The sequence below is a fragment of the Perca fluviatilis genome, chromosome 4, assembly GCF_010015445.1.
Source record: "Perca fluviatilis chromosome 4, GENO_Pfluv_1.0, whole genome shotgun sequence".
Classification (NCBI taxonomy): domain Eukaryota; kingdom Metazoa; phylum Chordata; class Actinopteri; order Perciformes; family Percidae; genus Perca; species Perca fluviatilis.
This window is the reverse complement of record NC_053115.1, coordinates 22,101,868-22,117,675: the sequence shown is the minus strand read 5'-3', so window position 1 is coordinate 22,117,675 and position 15,808 is coordinate 22,101,868.

The window sequence follows — 15,808 nt, the reverse complement described above, 5'->3', positions numbered from 1 at the left end:
TTACACACATTACAGTTACAGTTGTTCCTAACCACTCTGCAGCATTTAATCACTCCAACAAAGTGTGCAATATACAGCCCTAAGTGTAGCATCTTAACTGTAGCCTATACCAGTAATGTGACAAAAGTGCATCAATTAGTTTTGTGGTCTGCTGAACAGCATTCATTCTCTGATTAAGTCTCATACTGGCAGAGGGTTGTTATACCAATCGGCTCTCTCTGTGCACTGAAGTCTCCAAGTCTGGACAGTTACTAGATTGTTGTTTCATAATGACACATTCAAAGGGAACACAGCCTAAAAAGTCTGAGAATAGAAGCACTGTTTAAGAAGCTCTGGTCATGTGTGATTATTATTGCAAGGTCAGGCAATCAGGTATCATATCCAAGCTTTCATGTTTTAGATTGGGATGTAAACTGAATGAACAGTCTAGACAGTGAAATTCTGACTTGTGTTTTTGAATGTTTAATCATAACACTCATCTTATAGATGTCCCTATGTCTCATGTCCAATGATTTATATAAATCCTTCGTTATCTAAACAACTTTTCAACCACATGCACATTTTTCTCTACAGAGAGCCCTCTATACGTTCTGCTTGTGGGATCATTTGGTCATCGAGGTGGAGCTTCGCATTGCTCAGGTAGGTAAAAGTCTGGATTGTGAAGTGTTCACCTCGTACAGACACTGAAAGCTTTTTAAGCAGCAGAGAAAAGGCCTGTGTCAATACTGGGCAAGACAAGGTCCTGATTTATCCAAGGGTCTGACGCAGTAGAATTAGCTGAATTACCAGTTTCCAGGCCTATCTGGAATGCCTACTTTTCCAAGAATGACTTACAGTGAAATGAAAGAGAAGCCAGTTAGTGCGCAAAATGTCCTTAGGTGTTACAGGAACAGGAATGACAGAGGAGGGAGGGTTGCCCTCAGAGCTCAGGTATAATAAATAGTAAGGGTCTATGTTTCTCACGGGGCTCTCTTTATAATAACTGCGACATCAATCAGCCCAAAATATGTGAAGCAATGACTCTCTGTTTTTATTTTCCAGCACCGAGGAGAGTGGCTTTGAAAGGCTCCCAAAGGAAATGGAGAAGCAGAGATCCCTGCTTGTGCGTTAGACTGTAGTGAGTGGCTCTTTCTGTATAACAATAGAACATTCATCCACAAATCTCTCCACACATTTGCTGAAACGATTAAATGAATTTGCTTGTGTAATTCCAAACCTTGTTTTCTTTTTTTAACCAGTTTTTGGCTTGTCAGTTCAATCATCAGCCTGCCAACGAATAACCCCAGATTGGTTTAACTTTGAAGCACAGAAAGATTTATGAGAAGTTCAATTGTAAGTAAGTGCTAGGAATCATTCAGTTTACCCTTCAGTGCTTCCCTCCAAACTATTATCTGTTTTGTGGCCCATCTGTAGATTGTTCAAGAGTGGCATGATCAACTTTTCTGGTAGACAGCCAGTATTCATCTATGGGCAAACCTTCACAGTCCACATCTAGCACAGTAACAATTGTCCATTGTAGAATAAGTATAGTTATAAATGCTTGTAAAAGTTTGACCTTTCATTGCAAGTGTGATTTCAACAGAAAAGCACCACATGTCATAATAGTAAAGCCCTTAGCTAAACGTTTTTGAAATGCTAAAAAAGTCAGTTTTAATGCAGATTAAGAAGCAAGATCACATGTTCTTCCTGTCTATTTGCCTTCCAGTTATCTGAACACGTTGTAGACAAGATAAACTTAAATTCTGCTGGTTTCAATTTTACACCTTTCCTCATTTCCACTTTTACCCTGTTGATTTTTACTGTCCTCATGATGGCCCTTTGCACATGGGACTTTGATTAAATGAAACCCATCCAAGGCCCATTTTCATTGGTTTTCTCCCTGATTCTTGTGTGCTTCATCCTTTTGTGACATGCACTATTCTTTCATGAATCAAATGTTACATCCTTTTCCACTGAGACACTATTTGCAAGTTACATTTGTGAAATCCACAAAGTTTCAACACATTTGTCATTTAATTCCTTTTTGCTTGTCTAGTCTGTCATCATTATTTGTAAATGATAATACATGGGAAAGTGATTATATACAATATACAATATGTTGGTATATAACACAGACAGTAATTAACATATAGAGTTGATATGGTATAGAAGGCAAACTGGTAAGTTGTTCAGAATATTCTTTGTCTTTATAATAGTAAAGTCAAACTGAATATTGCTGAATTCTGCATTTCACAAAGTGTAACACAGAAAATTGTGAAATCTAATGATCTCCATCCTAAATGAGGAAGGTCTTCTGGAAAGTATAAAGCTCATTATAATCAGATGTTTCTTATAGGGCGAGGAGTAATTAAACCTTTGAATTACTAAGTGCAGTGGTAATCAGTAGACGGAAATGTCTATGTAAGCAAACTGTTAAATGAGGGGGTGGACAGCTCCTCTTCTCACATACAACAGATCTCTGAACAGCAAGGCATATCATCAAATTTTTAGTCTTATCATTGGTGTTTCATGATCTTGAAATCTTGTTTTTATCTGTACATCACAAAACATGCATTTGTCACCAATTTGAGACTCATTTCAATGTCTGTTTGAGTTTGTGTGATGCTGTCTGGGCACTGATTAGAAGCCTTTACAAAGGCTTACATATGGTATGTTGTATTTAGAGAAAACTTTCACCCATTCCAGTTCAACACCTACAGCATCTTGGATCTCTTCCAAAAATTAATCAAGCGTCTTCTGAAAGAAATACCGACATGCTCTACAGCACAGCAGAAGCTCAGACAAAACAAAACACTCTTTCTCTCTCTTTGGAACAAAAATAAAAGACACAGAGCTTGAGAGAGGAAACAAATTCTCCTTTTATCTGTTGCCTCTCGGCATAAACTGAGCACAATCTCTGTGTTGATTTTGGATGAACAGCAGAAAAATCTTTACCCAGGAAACCAGACATATCCCATAATTCAGAGAGGGGGACACAGCATACAGGGAGCAATGTACTCATAGTCTCTCCTACCCAGTATTACAATATCAGTCAGTCCACACATCCCCAGTTCACGTTTCTTGTGATGCAAACAGCAGAATTTAGGACTACTGTAAGTACTTTCACAGTATTTATTTTTATCAGCCACAATAGCTGCATGGCTCTGTGGATGGCAATATCAGTCCCTGTATGGGTCGATTATCATATCATCTTTTTTTTTTCTTATGTATTACCAATACTACTATGGGCATCTTCAGCACATTGTTTTCTTGTACAATGCCATTCTTGATTGACTGCCACACATTTTACCAAAGACATGGGCAAAATACACTCAGTTGCCAGTTTACTGGTACACCTAGCCAAAACTAATACAGTTTAATACAACATTTTAATAAAGTCTTCATAAAGGTTAAAATGTTCATTTTTTATTGAAACTGCTTTAGTGTTGATTTATGTATACACACTACATTTAAATGCATTCCCCATACTGTACGTCTAGTCACCAAGCTCTCATCTCATAACCAACTCACCAAATACTAAGCATAAGTTACTGCACTAACAAATTAAATATGCTGTAAAAGTACTTCTTGAAAGTCATCAGCCAAAAAAAGAATCAAAACTCAACACGGTCAGCAAATCAAGAGGATTTGTCTGCTTTCATTTTATGGTGTATCAGCAAATTTCTCACTCTGGGAAAACTCATAGGGTAGCTCGATAAAGTCCGGTGGACTCAAAGTAAACTCAGCCCTGTATACATTTCTCTTGCCTCCTTTTGAGTGGCTTGGGAGAATAAAGCACAATAAACAGAAGCCCCCCCTTTAAAAGTCAACTACAAAAACAAATAGTCCCAGCCTGTCTATAGCTTTATTAGCAGTCAGCTGGTTCCCATTAGAAAGGCTTTGTGAACTGCTATCTCTTCTCAAGAATCTCAAACAAACTGACCCTCGGCTCTGTTTGTCTCCCACTAACCTCTCTTTGCATCTATCATGCTTCTCCCAGCAACATCCCTGGATACCGCCAGGCCTCCCACAAACAGGGGTCAGCTTTGGTGACCTCTCTGACCACTGGTGTCATGACAAAGCTACCAAGGTGTAAGTGTTGAATGATTTGTTAAACATCTGTTTTTTTTGTTGTCCTATTGCATCAGAGCAATGCCTCTACGTAATCTTTTGTTTCTTTTTTAAATTAAGTTCAAGCTACCCCCTTTTTTTAGGGCAATTTAATCATCTGTATTTAAAGGAATAGTTTGTCATTTTGGGAAATACTTTAATTTTTCTTTCTTGCTAATAGTTAGATGAGAAGATCGATACCACTCTCATGTCTGTAGGGTAAATATGAAGCTAAAGCCAGCAGTGGGTGAGCTTAGCTTAGCTTAGCATAAAGACTGGAAACCGGGGGAAACATCTAGCCTGGCTTTGTCCAAAGATAGAAAAATCCGACAACCAGTACCTCTAAAACTCACTGATTAACACATTAAATCCCGTTTTTTTAACAGTACAAATAACAAAGCGTTGTGGTTTTACAGGGGGTAAAGTGTAACCTGGTTTCCTGGCAACATCATGATGATGACAAGAGTCCAGGAATTACTGATGAATTAGTCCTTTATTTACTTTTAGAGGTTTTGTAGTATCCACAGGTTGTCTGGCAAGTTAGTTAATTAGAGCAACAATGTTAACATACTGATGTTAAGCAGGTAAAATATTTACTATATTCACTATCTTAGTTTAGCGCGTTAGCATGCTAACATTTGCTATTAGCACAAATTAGCTAATTAGGGGAATGTCATTAGTTATCTCTGACAAGGAGGTAATGTTTTTGGTACTGTTTGTTTTTCTGTTTCTCAGCCGGATTATGGCCACATTTTTATGAAACTTGGTGCAAGGGTGTAGCATCGACCTACGAAGAAACCATTAAATTTAGGAGCAGATCTGAATCACAGGGCGGATACACACACACACTTTTCACTTTCATTAACATTGTGGGATAGTGCATGGCCTTGGCTGAGGTCTGCGCTCTCCAAGTGCCTTTGTTGTTTTTCAAGTATTTGGCCATTAAACCAAAGTAGTGGACAAATTAGAATTTTAACTGAGGATGACAGCAAATTAAAAGTCCGGATCACCACCAAAGTTATTAAAAAACCATCCTGAGGGTGACATGAATGTGTGTTCCAAATTTCATGACAAGCCATCCAACAGTTGTTTAGACATTTCATTCAAAACCACAAATGCCAACCTCACGGTGGTGCTATAGGAAAAGTTAAAGGTGCATTAGGATTAGGAGTCATCATCAGGGGAACATGAATGTCTGTATTAAAGCAACCCCTGAAATAATTGTTAGGATATTTCAGTCTGGACCAAAAAGGCTAAAAAAAAGCATATTTAAGCATTTAATATCTGTGGAAAAGTTTAGCTACTGAGGGGTTAAGGGGTCATTTGTGAGATTGTGTATCTAGATATGTTGTGTATGTAGATTGAGTTTCTTGTTGAAGAATGTGCTTAGGTTGACATATAAGAGATGAAAACATAGTCTTTCCTTTTCTTCATCAAATGAAGTTGGTCAGGCCTGCAGCACTGAGCATCCTTTGTTGAGCCCCAGCTCTTGGTTCTTACTCATGCTCTTAGATGGCCCCCTCTGGATCAAAGACTAGTCCTGCCCTTCTTACTTCCTGTGATCAAAAAATGAGAGATGGACAGAAAGAGATAGGTAGAAAGAAAGAGAAACAGTTATATACACATCTATCTATCAAGAGAACAACTTAAGATAACGTGATATAGAGGCTAGTTATAGTGGTAGTGAGCTTTTGGGGGTATGCAGTGGTGGTGGTCGTGGAGGAGGGCTCAAAGACCTGACCAAACCAACATGAAGACCAACCAACAAAGCTACCATTCATGTTCTTTTCCCAGTAATTGAAAACGTTTCCCCCCTGATGCTGAAAACAGAGCAAGGGGCAAATCTGCAAAGACAACAGACAGGGAGAGGTCCCCGCCGCTGTGGATTAGGATCTGCTCACTGGGAGCCACATTCAGATCTCCACGCAGGCAAAAGGAACCAGGCATCAGCATCACAGAGTGCAGAGCAGAGAGGAAATGAAAGGCCCGACCTTATTCCTCTGTGGGCAGGGGGATCATATGGCAATATAAGTAAAACACTGCTGTAATAACATGAAATGTGTCTTTATAGGAGGAGATATGATTGCTGACAACTACTGGAAATAAATAAACACTTAACATGTCCTTAAAGCTGCAGACAACTAAAGTGTTATAAACTCTATACAGTAAATGTTTCTATACTGTTATACATACTAAAATGGTGCACTTAAAGTAAAGTGTTAGTCTATCATATAATGCATCAAGCACTATATGATAGACTAACACTCTACTTACAGGCTGAGCCGATATCTAATCATTAGTTCCTAGATATCTATGAATAAGCACCAATATAAACACTTAGCAGTGGTGGAAGAAGTATTCAGATCTTTTACTAGTAAAAGTACTCTGTTACAAGTAGTTACAAGTCCTGCATTTAAAATGTAACATAAGTAAAAGTAATTTACACTTAAAGAGATACTTTGCCGATTTTAAACCAGCTCTGTGTCATGGCACTGTGTGTGCAGGTGACGTCATAGCAGTCAGATTGCTTGATTTGAGCTATCCTTTTTATAAAGAAAGATGGACACCAGCAATAATAAGGTATACACCAAATCTAATCACTGTACTGATTGCAGAATGTTTAAAATGTACATCTTTTTTTATAAAAGCACAATCTCTCTTCATCTTATAAATGAGTTTGCAGAAAGCCTGTTTAAGTTGGAACCGGCCCTGCTTCTGAGAAGATGTGAAGACGTAGATGAAAGGATGATCAAAAAGGTTGAATCAGCTTTGGGTGGCCCCCGAGCTTCCGATTGCCCTATATTGTGTTTTGGCAAAACTTTATTTTGTTTGAGGGTCTGAGTCTGCTGAGGGTGTTAGTGTGAGTCGGGACATCCTGTTTTGTGAGGGGAAGATGTTTCTCTCTTTCCTTGTCTGTCCCAGGGTGCTGCCTACAGCGCTGGAAAAACTTGAAGGCCACGACTGTTGATGTTTTTATTTTTTGTGTGTGCTGTAATTGGATGTGAGATCAAAGCACCCAGCACAGAGGAACTAATTAGATAAATATATTTCAGAGTTGCTGTCAGTGTGTGATATCTTGGGGTTATAAAGATGATTAGATAATTCATTTTAACTTATCCAACAACTTTTACAGTTGTTGGGAAACTGGGATACACAACCTGTAAACAACAAAAAGTCCAGTATTGATCATAATATCCACTTGTTGAAAATGGCAAATAATACAGAGGCTGCCCAACACAAGAGTAAAACAGATTGTATTATCTTGACATAAAGGAGACATGGTAGTATTACAAGTATAAAAAACAGTATTTTGATTTCCCTAACAAAACAGCACACTCCTGAGCTCTGTCTACAGCACAGTGATGTGACCCTAGCACCATTGCTTTGTAGTCTGTTGCAGCTTTCAACTGTATTGAACCTCCTCTAAAACACTCAGTGCTGTGTCTCTCTCCTCTGTCCAGGTATTTTCTGTGCAGAGTGTGCATTTCCCTAAAAGATGTTTCCTCAGGCATCCTCTTTCATTCACTTTTAGACTTTAAAGAGCAGGTTAGGGAAAAGGAATGTAGTAATTTGAGTTAATAGTGGTGGGGGTGGAAGTGCAGCTGCGCTGGGTCTCAGGAATTACCTGAGGAATGACAGAACATAGTCCTGTGCTGACAGAGGTTATTCTAAAGGCTGTTACAGTATGTGGGAGCAACAGTCCATCTTTTAGTGTTTAGGGGAAAACACTGACTGAATATCTAGGATGGAAAAAGTTACAGGTTAATCTAACATAATGAAAGGGAAAATGTCAGCCTTGTCTCCCTGATATATATATATACTGTATATTGCTTTCCCTAAAAGGTTTTGAAGGAAACATAATTACTGCCTGCAAATATGTTCTAATGGCAGTGTTTTTCAAGTCAATAAGTCATAGAGAACAAAACTTTGACACCGGAGAGCTGGGGTCTGTCTCATCCTGAGTGCCATATGAGGTTATTAGGTTTAGGCAACAAAAACATTTTGATTAAATACTGAAAAACTACACCAACGCCGCAAAGTGCTTTGAGTGCCTAATCATAGACATAAAAACACTAATTATGCTGTACTGTAGGAAAACAAATTAAATAAATCTATGTATTACTGTTATTTTGCAACTTAGTAGATGAGTTCATAAAAAAACATTTCCTCATTAACGGGTATTGTGTTTCTTTCAGAGCGTATTTGCTCTTGCAAATTCGTATTATACAAACGTAACTCTTAGGAGACAGGGCTGGAACATGTATTAAACAAGAGCTCACATTCTTTAATGAGGAAATATCCTTTAATAAAAATAAAGTGTGACCAGTGCAAACCTTTTACAATGAGATCTTTAAACATTTGTGGCTTGCCTTAGAACAATACTTTCACTAAGAGGAAACACAGAGAAGATGAGTGGGTAGCAGAGAAAATTAAATGACCATGTGCTGAGTTAGTGTCTCTTTTATAATAGTAGTAAAGGAGTGAAAAGTGAACCCAAGCTCTGTGAGAAATATACACTGATCTTGAGATTTATTTTAATATTTTATGTAAATGTTACATTTTGCAGCTAATTATACATTGCGTGGTAGTGCTCAAATGGATAACTGCTTGATGTGCTTTGCTTGGTGTTACCACGGAGACCAGAGAAGTTAGAGATCTCCCAGTCTGACAGACGCAATTACCTTGTTGGTCGTCACCTCCCTCCTGCAGCAGCCTCATCAGCTGTCATCTTCGTGTGATGACAGGTTAATACACACATGGCCTGAACTTCAGCTCTCTGGTTGACCTGTCGACTGTCAGGGGTGGGAGTTGCCATGGAAACAGATGGATACTTATATCAGCTGTTAATAATACACTGGCAGAAGACCAAATACTTGTTGTAATTATTGTCTGAGATTAAAGGAGGTATTTCCACCAGGACAAACATAGTGAATGGGCAGTCCCTCCAGTCATCTGTGATTGTATCACCTTGATACCATAGATGGGAGTTGAGATAATTACTTAAATAGACTTTTTGTATGATTATTTTACATTATTTACAGTGTCACAATCTGTTAACTCATTACAGGAAAGTACGTTGCAGTAAATCTCAGGGGGACTTTGATGAGGCTATAAGTGTGTTCAATTAGGATTGGTGCAATTAGGACAGAGAGAGTAAAAGAGAGAGAGGAGGGAGTGGGCGGTAACCAGAGCGAGAAGAAACAACTGAAGGAGAGAGACTTGTCAGGGGGAGCACAGCAGAGTTTCAGCCAGCCGCTGAGCTCTCATTCATGGGCGGTTGGATGTGAACACTGGGCGCTCTGTGTCTATGGAGGTGATGTCTACTGAGAGATGCTATCTTTACCTCATTGATACAATGGCCTCATAGACAGCAGACAGTGGGCCAGAGCCACAGGTCTCCATACAGAGCTTCACTGCTAAGCCACAGCTACTGCCAGGAAGAGTGCACCACCTACAGTTGCTGACAGAGAGTGGGGCAAAGACAAGTTTTCGCAAGTAAACTGACAAGTTTTATAAGCAGTTGGTGGTTTAATATAGCTCCATTCATGGGGCTTCTAATATTTGTTTTGTGAATAAATGGATAGTCTTAACCTCTAAAAATGATTTCAATAAAATAAGGAAAATGTCACTTTTTGTTACTGTCCCAAGACAACATGTTTATGTTAAGACTGTAATTTCTACAGTACATCTTTATTTTATATATTTCTAAAATGTGTTTCTTTCTGACTTCCCTAACCTGTCTGCGGCTCTCAGTCCCAAGCCCACTGTTCCTACTAAATCGTTAAAAATGGGTCACAAATATATAGTATAATTTTTTTCAAGGCTTAGTCATTTCCTAAAACAGTTGGGTACTGTAGTATCTAGCAAATGTTATTATATCAGGAGTAAATAATGCATTTGTTTGTGACTATTTTTCAGCTGAGCATTAATGCGCATTTGGTGCTCTAGTGAGAATTAACAACAGCAGGAAGTTGTGTAATATAAACTGCAATGTTCATGGTAATGAACATGTCACCCAGAGCAACAGTGTGGCTCATGAATTAGTTTTTAAAAGTGTGTGGGCAACAATGGACGTCTATGACAGAGAGGAATAAGCTATGTCAGGTTTTTTATACAAAGATAATGTCAATTCATTGTTGGTTTTGGTGACAATAAGAAAACTATGGACAAGCATCAGACTTATCCATTAAGGGATCAAGTCAAACATGTGCCACTTGTAGAATATATGAAAGAAGACCAAACTTGTAGATAACATGTAATAGGAAAGTTCAAAAGAAGGAGAGAAAAAGTCATTAAGTTTCCATAAAAATTTAAATATATCAATTAACAAGGACCCAAAAGCACTGACTGTACAGTTTTTGATTTCAGCTTTTTTCTTTTTCTGTTTAAAGAAGGGAGCCTCAATGCGGCAGCTTTAATAGGTTTGGATGCATGACTGCTAGAGCTATTTCCCTTTGGCACACCTTAACTCCCCGCTTATGACGAGACATTCTGGCAGGCAGGAGGGGAAGATCAGAAGAGAGATGGGGGCAGAATGGAACATTTGTTTTTTTTCAAAATGAACAGATGCCAGGTGTCGTAAAAAAAAAATACAACATATAGGAAGGCACACACATCCACAATACATTGCAAATACTCCTTCAGTCACTTGCTACATTCCCTGTTCAGGGGATTTTGTAAGGAAGGAAACCCCACATCAGTGAAATTTTTCTTCACCTCCTTTTTTCACTATTGCCTCCTCACTGTCACCTATATTTTCCCCTTCCCACCCTCTCTTTACAGTCCACATTTCTCCTTTCTCGCCCTCCCCTTGCCCAATCATCTCTTACTCTCTTTATTTTTATCTGGTTAACTCCTCCCACTCTGATCATTTTCTTTCATTCCAGATAAGCCCTTAATCATTTTAAAGCAGCGTACAGTCTTTCAGGAAAAATTTTGCAATGATTGCATGGTGTAAAAGCCTAGTAGAAGGTGTTTCATTAGAAAAAGAAAATGTTATAAGACATATGTTTGTGGTCAGTGGAGTCAGTGTAGATGATAATATTTACTGATAATAACACTTTTTGGAAAGCCTCTGCCAGAGAAACCACAACCCACAAACACTACGCAACTCTGTCCTCTTTTTAACACACATACACAAATCATAAATTATGACCAATGCATTTTCTGCTCCAAGTATCCGCCACAAAGCTTGAACCGTCACTGAGTCAGAGTGGTGGTCACTGCAGTGTTAAAAGAAAATGGCAAATGAAACTACCTGTTATTTAATCTGTGCTACCAGCTGAGCGGCTGGCAGACAGCTGACCTGTTTCCGTTGTGGGGCCAGGCCGTCTGTGAGCAATTTGCATTCTTTTCACTGAGAGTTTGACAATTTTCGCCAACTTGTTAATATCATAAAAGAAAATGCTTCAGCCTCAAAGGCACTTGACAATTACAGTGTGGCCAAAGGCTTTACACTTTGACAAAAGTGGAACTTTTTAAGGATGGCACTGTTGCTTTTTCCTCTGAGTTATTGCATACTTTTATGTTTGGACAGTCACATTATCTTGGTCACTAAATTGAGAGAAAGTAGGTGGAAAATAAAGAGAGGTGGGGATTGTTCTGAGTGGGAGAAACTGGTCCGGTAATATAGCTCCAATTTGTCTTTGAAAAGTGCAATGTGTAGTAAAGGCACACACCCTGACTAAATGAGCCCTGACAGGCTCTCAAAGACGCCAGACCAAAGCAAAATACAGGGGGGAAAAGACTTTAGTGAAATGGAAAACAAACCTTGAGAGGTTCACACCTCTGAGTTCACACAGAGCAGTGCAGAGATGTAAATATGTTTGTGTGTTGTCTTTGTTTTTCAGGTCTATAGTGGACAAGGGAAATGTTTTGTTTTAATGTTTTTTATTATTAAAAAAGGGCATCAAATACAATCTTCTTTTGTTTCATTTAATCATGCATACAGAAGGCCCACATGACCAGCAAATGCAGCTATCACATGACAGTTCTGCTGTGTTTTGGAAAATCTTGCAAAGAGTTGATAGCCTTTCCATCTGCACATTGGGAACCATTGAGCAATTCCACACATTTCACAGCTTCTGCTATGAATATGCTCTGACTATCAACGTTGTTGATTTATCAGTCCTTTGCTATATAAATAATCATCTTTTCCACTATCATCTCTAATAACTGTCTCTCTGTTTGAGTTTTTACAGGTCACTTTCCCACACAGAATCTGAAACAAACAGTTGGTAGCTGAACTGCTGCCCAAGTGAGGGAATTACTGTCTAACTTCATCCTTCAAAAGGCACTGCCACCTCCCCTTCCCTTCATCTCAGTCTCCTAGCCTGCATTTCCACCTCTAATGTCTTTCTGTCTGTCTCTCTGCTGTCTGTGTGAAGTCTTGCCAGTTTATTGGATTTATAAGTCTGTGACTGTCACTCTGTCATGCATTTACTGGCACACCCTGTAATGTTTGCGTGAGTACTTGCATGCACATATGCCACATATCTCGTCGTAATTCACTAAATCCCTCCACCCTACCTCAGTTCACTTTGTAATTATCGGATAAAGTAGGAGGGCAGCTCTGGTGTCCTGCAGGTACACACCTCCAGGTCATCTGGTCACTCTCTCTCTCTTTCTGCGTCCCTCTTCCAGCCACAGGGTTGTTTCTCTCCCTCTCACCATGTCTCTCCTATCAATATTTCTCAGTTTGAATCTCTCTAACTCATCCCACCTTCTCTGGCATTAGTAAGCTACTGCATTTCACTGTCAGTTTGAAAACCTGAGGGGAGAAAAATACTGACTCAACATGGAAATACCTCTTAAAAGACAGTGACAACATACAAGAAACTACAGTAAAGAATAGTAGGTGGTAAAAAATATATATATATTCAATTCTATGTACATTTTAAATTATGTACAGATTAATCCAGCAATACTGATAAATAGATCAGAATTGGACTCTAATACTCCAAGCATAAATACCTTACCATTAATAAATGACATGAATTACTGAAGGACATGCAAATTAATTTTTCAGTCTTGGATGTTTTTGAATTGCTGTTCAGTGGTGGAAGCAAGTACATTTATTCAAGTAGTCTATTTACAGTAAGTCATTTTAAGGTAGTTGCACTTTACTTGAATATTTTTCATTTGATCTTCTTTACTTAAACTTCTTTACTTTACTTCTATGTTTTTACTCCTCTGCATTTGTCTGACAGTAATAGTCACTAGTTACTCTGCAGATGCCAATTTGACAATGGTCAGTTAGCAAAATATGATGCATTGTTATAGATTTACCTTCCCAACAAAATGTCGGTTAGAATTAGCTCCGCTTCAACCACCTATACCTTAAATGGCCGCTTGAACACTGGAAAGTGCAGGAGAAATTCTGCACATTGAGTACTTCTACCCTTAATACATTTTTGCTAGCAATACTTCTGTGCACAACTTTTACTTGTAATGGAGTTTATTTTTAATTGCAGTATATCTTCTTTTACCTAAGTGAGTTATATTGCTCTGCTCTGCTGATACTGATGCATATTTCTAATGATGCATTAGAATGTTTCTTAAAATTTGTCACTACGTCTTTTCTTAGTACACTAATACGAAACACTGCTGTATTTTCAACAAAGTAGGTACTACACTTAACCATTTAACTCCTACCACCTGAAAAGATCACAGACTTCAGTTCCCTTGATGATGGAGCATAAGTGCAGCAGAAATCCAGTGATTGTGAAAAAACAGTTTTCTTTGTAATTTAATGTATATGCCTAGCAAATAAAGTTAATCTGATTCTGAAGAGATAATCATCAGCCATCTTTATGTGAACTTGTATACATGTATCTTCACTCATCACATACATTGCCTGCTGCCTGTAAGCAGTAAAAGTGTTAAGATGTAATGTCTATGTTGTTGCTGCTTGCCAATGATGTTTAAGTCTTTTCATCAAAGCTGTATATTATCCACAGTGTCTTGTTTTCCTTTCTGTCTCTGTACCATGTCCCAACGTGCCAAGGAAGAATGCTGTCTCTTTTAACTCCTCTATACTGTATGCTTAACCATTTAAATATGAGATTACATGCTGTGCAGGATGTCATAGCCCGGGGCCAAATTTACTCAAATTTTCTAAAAAGTGTGAATGCCACATCCTTTGTTAAAAGGCCAAAGGCTGAGAAAGTCAAAGATAGTTACAGGCCTAGAACATTAGTTCGTATATAAACAGTGGTGGCTTTTACACACATTCCTGATCTTCATTTGTATATAGTGCTATATTATATTTATGTAATCCCATTTTGTCTTGTCTTTATCTTATTTTATCTTTTATATGACTACAACTCTAATTGCACCGACTAGTGCTTTTATTGCTGAGTTGACCGTTCTCTTGTCAAATGCATTTCATTGTACCCTGTCCCTGTGTTAATCTACATATATTTAAATGGCCATACTGTATATTTTATGATATATGGCCACTGCTTGCATCCTGCCACCAACCATTGGTTTCACTCATACATTCTGTTGCTAAAGCAACCCCTTTTGGAACAGTTCCATTGCAGTCGCAGTTTAACTGACATTGTTACATCTGCCATTTTGTCAGATCTGTGACCAAGCAAATCTTGACAATCATATTTTATCTACTAATAACCTTCCCCAAATACCCTTGTTGGATCTTTAATCTGTAATACTCTTTTCATTGTGTAGGTGATTTGTGATTGTTTATATGTGATTTAGTTTTCCTGATATTAGTTTTCTGCTAACCAAACTAGCCATTAGTTATGCTAGATATTTGGGGTTAATATTATTTATATTATAATATTATATTATGAGATGTGATTGGGATTTTGTATGCTCACAAAAAATATGAGGGAGCACTTGATTGTTTGCAAATAACATGCTTTTAAAGCTATGTTAAACCTGAAATAAACCTGGCCACTTGGGGGCAGCAGAAAAAAGCGGTGAACGCACAGACACAATGGTAAGCTTGTTAGAAAACATTAGCTTTTTTACACATCGAGGAGATACGAAGCAGCATTATTTGGAGTCACGTTTCTGCAGGGCCCTGTGACGAATGTAGCTAGGTTGCATATTTACACTCCTTTTAGCTCTGTTTTGGTCCTCACCATCGCCTGAGTGAAATATCTGGCCCTTTAGCTAGATATTTTACAGTCAATCTTTTGGCTAGAGCTTTTACACTAAATAAACAGCTGTCCAAAAATGACACTATGAGAGCTGTGAGAATGAACCTTAACATTAAACCATCACAATGAGCTGAAAGATACAACTACAAATATTGATTGTAGCAACTTTTAGTATGTAGATGTAAATCAAGTATACCTAAATATAAAGTGTGTCAAATATTTCAAAATACATTCAAAAAGGTTGTTAAATAGTTGTGCTGATATGTAGCTCAGCGTAAATTCTTTCAGGAAGACCTAACACTTAATCACTGCTTTCTTTCTAAATTGAATCAGCTGTTGGAAGTGTTCACCATCCTGCTCAACCAAACAGAATCGACCACGAATTCCAAGGGCCAATCACAGCATCACAACCCTGTTTTAAATCTGTTTCTTTCCCTGCTGCTGTCAGCTTTCATTTCAGGCAAAGCATGCAATCCTCCACCTCCAGTCATCGTCACCCAATGGCACCCTGGGACTTCCTCCTGCTGGACGCTCCGTCAACTCCTTCAGTCTGGTCTTCGGGCTCCTTTGCCGCCACCTCCAGTGTCTAGACT